The sequence below is a fragment of the Vollenhovia emeryi genome, unplaced genomic scaffold (assembly GCF_000949405.1).
Source record: "Vollenhovia emeryi isolate VEMERY1.0 unplaced genomic scaffold, V.emery_V1.0 DF939314.1, whole genome shotgun sequence".
Classification (NCBI taxonomy): domain Eukaryota; kingdom Metazoa; phylum Arthropoda; class Insecta; order Hymenoptera; family Formicidae; genus Vollenhovia; species Vollenhovia emeryi.
The window spans coordinates 1,137-4,894 of record NW_011967052.1 but is presented as its reverse complement, the minus strand read 5'-3'; the positions used below and the strand labels follow the sequence as shown (position 1 = coordinate 4,894).

General features: G+C 42.3%; 1 protein-coding gene across 1 annotated transcript in view; it reads right to left on the bottom strand.

Moving 5' to 3' along the window:
* The window catches only part of LOC105558747 (protein RRP5 homolog), a 9,441-nt gene extending 5,945 nt beyond the window's left edge, over positions 1 to 3,496 (bottom strand). Inside the window, exon 1 of the mRNA XM_012006619.1 lies at positions 2,743 to 3,496. The gene's annotated coding sequence lies outside the window, so the exon portion shown is untranslated. The remainder of the gene's footprint in view (positions 1 to 2,742) is intronic.
* Positions 3,497 to 3,758: the final 262 nt, after the last annotated feature.

The window sequence follows — 3,758 nt, the reverse complement described above, 5'->3', positions numbered from 1 at the left end:
TTATATTAATTTTTTTTTCACGGGTTATTGAGTCAATAGCTATCGGTAATCATGACAGCATTTAGCCGTCTCCATTAATTAAAGCATTTAATTAAGACCATATTAAGTACAACGTCCTTATTAAGACCATATAAAATTTCCATATTAAAAATTTATTAAAACCTAATTAAATTCTATAAATTAATAAGGCTCAATAAAGTCATATTACAGTTAATAAATTGTTAATATAAACAAATTAAAAGGTGAAAGACCTTTGCTCTGTTTATAACAGCACATATAAAGTTTTATATGGATTCTTTATTAAATTTTTATAAAGAATTTATAAAACTTTTATTAAATTCCTTATTTGGAACATATTAATATTTTTTTCACGGGTCATTGGTATTCAAAACGTAATAAATACTTGTAACGTTGAATCAATTGAGAACCGGGACTAGACATTTTGGCGTCCGAAGGCAAAGAAAAAAGTGCGCCCTCTAGTAACAAAAATACTTCTTTTACGGTATATAAAATATAATGGGTAATTATTTAGAATACGGGCTCCACCTCAAATATGGCTAAAATTAGGCTCATTCGACGCGTTTTGACACGAAACGAAAGAATCTGGTAAAAAATGCGGCGGTCTGCTTCGCGAAACGAGATATTAATCGTTAAAGTTGACGACACGGTCCCGATTGACCGTGGCCCCCCTCCCCGCACCCACCCCGCCGGTAGGAAGCGTGGACCGTGGTCAATCGGGACCGTGGGCAATTGCAACGTGGTCAATCGGGACCGTGGGCAATTGCAACGTGGCCAATCAGGACCGTGTGTCAATTGCAACGTGGTCAATCGGGACCGTAGTCAATTGCAACGTGGTCAATCGGGACCGTGGTCAATTGCAACGTGGTCATACACAACGTGGTCGATATTAACGTGGTCAATCGGGACTGTGGTCAATATTAGAGTCCCTCCCAGGCAGCACACATATCTAAAAGACAACATAAAGACGTCGTTAAGACGTCTTTAGACTTAAAAACGTCTTAAAGCTGTCTTTTAGACATGGTGTGCTGCCTGGGCTGTAGAAGAGTCTGGCAAGGGTTGACGCAAAATGGCGTCTGGTCTGTTCGTTATCGCTGCATTACTGCACTAGTGCAGTTAGTTAATTGCACTAGTGCAGTAATGCAGCGATAACGAACAGACCAAAGGTAACCAAATAATAATAATAATAATCCCGCGTTCAGAGTACAAATTCGAGACACCTTATTGGTTCCGCCATTTTGCGTCAAACCAATCAAACGGAGAATATTGGGAACGGGCATGATGGCCAATATGGCGGAACTGAGCCGGCTCAAGATCCTTGCACAATGCTAGGCGATAGCGATAGGAACAGGGAATAACCACAGGTAATAGATTTCAACCTATTAGAAACCGTGTATTAATGCATGTGCATTCTGATAGGTTGAAATCTATTACCTGCGGTTAAGCCTATCACACAATAGGAAAGCACAGGGAATAGGAATAGGGAATAACACAGGCAACAGAAATAACTAAATTCCAACTTACCAGAAACCGTGCATCGACGCACAATGGAATATGGAATAGGCAATAGGAATAGAATATCCGACGCGTTGGATTTCTGTTCCCTATTCCCTGTGCCTGATCTACCTGACCAATCACAGTGGAGACTGGGACAGACACGTGGTTTTAAAATGCAGATGATTGGACAGCACGCCTATTGCCAACGAACCATTGTGTCTTGGCATTACATAGATTTCTATTCCCTATTTCTATTCCCTATTCCTATTGCCTGTGCTTTCCTATTGTGTGATAGGCTTTATTCTCTGTTCCTATCGCTATCGCCTAGCATTGTGCCTTAGAACATATATGATATGGAAGAGGAATAGGGAATTGAAATGTGTCCGGAGGAAGTGAGAAAGAAAATCGTAGTGCCTCTCTCTCGTGAGTTACTGCTCGAAAGTACGCATGCGCGCCATTTCAATGTATGCACTCACACACACACCGATGCTTGTGTGACAGCAAATGGCGCGCATGCGCACTTTCGAGTAATTGCTCACAAGAGAGAGGCTTATATAGTCAAAGAGAGAGGCCACTACGATTTTTCTTTCTCACTTCCTCCGGACATATTTTTCTCTCGAAAACAATAGGCATTCCTCTTCCATATCATATATGTTCTAAGCATTGTGCAAGGACCTTGAGCCGGCTCAGTTCCGCCATATTGGCCATCATGCCCGTTACCAATTTCTTGCCAGACTCTTACTACAGGGACTCTAGTCAATATTAACGTGGCCAAACGGGTGCCACTCTTCCTAACCTGTCGAGTCGTCAACTTTAACGATTAATATCTCGTTTCGCGAAGCAGACCGCCGCATTTTTTTGCCAGTTCTTTCGTTTCGAGTCAAAACGCATCGAATGAGCCTAATTTTATCCATATTTGAGGTGGAGCCCGTATTCTAAATAATTACCATATAATGAGGATAAATTTACTTAGTTTTATTCGATATATTAATATTGAACGCGGCGTCACGGTGCACAACTTAAGTCGGTGACCCCGCTCGATCGCGTCCCTACAAATCTTCACACGTGCCACGTCCGCCAAATCCTAGTCCCGGCTCTAGATAAATTAGATACACGTAATCTCGTCTGTGTGATGCTAAATTTAATGATTATGAATTCCAAACGTTAGTTTTAAAAACGTTTCATTGCAATTATAATCGTATGCCAACACTTTTATCTATAAATTACCTTAATCCAAAATCACGAATTATATCAGAAGACAAATCTTGCTACCATGTGAACACGCGGACTCTTCCCTGCTTTTCACCCAAGTGCGCGCTTGGAATAGAAGGCGGGATGGCCGCAGTGTGCCCAGCCGTGAACGTTAGCACGGACGGTGCCGCGGCGGTGGGGATGGAGTGGGGATAGTCGGTCTGCGCGCGCACGCTCGCACACAAGCAACACGTCGTAAAAACGTGTGCGCTCGACGGTTCGGCTCATGGACGTAAGAATATATGGACGGAGTGTAAGTTAGCGGTGGCCGAGCCAGAGCAGTGAGGGGAAAAGTAGTCATCACATATGGCGGCGACGCTACCACGAGGCAGTGCTGTCCGAGCGACCGTGTCTGTGCGCACACGGATACGGTCGCTCGCTTGTGTGCGTCATCCCCTCCCTATGCGACCGTGCGATCTCTGCTAGTCATCACATATGGCCGCCACCCAATTTCCCCTCACCGCGCTCGCTTGGGTCCCCTCGTCATAAATCCTACATTACGCTCCGTCCATATATTCTTACGTCCATGGTTCGGCTAAACCACGCCTACTTTTGCTTTGCGACGGCTATAGATTCCCAGGGCTATCAACCGTGAAAAGTAAAAAACATTTAGCGTTGGCAAGTTGGGTATGCTGCATCTATCGTCCTTGTTTCACGCATTTCTTCGAGCGTCTTAGTTTCTCTTTCTATCTTTGTACACGCGATGGGAAAAGGGAAAAAGTACCGGACCGGTGAAATATCTCGACAAATATGGGAGATACGGAAAAGTCTTTCAAACAAAAGTTATACGGTTTTAAAAGGGCTACATAATGGTAAAATAAATTTTCAAAAAAAATTAATTTTTTATGGTTATGTAGAGGTCGCCGTCATTTTTTTAAATGGAAATCTCTATTGTTTATTATACTATCTTATTCTACTAATTAATATGAACAACTATTGTCTAAAAATTTTTTTCAATTGCCTAATACTTTTTGAGATACTCAAAAGAAAAT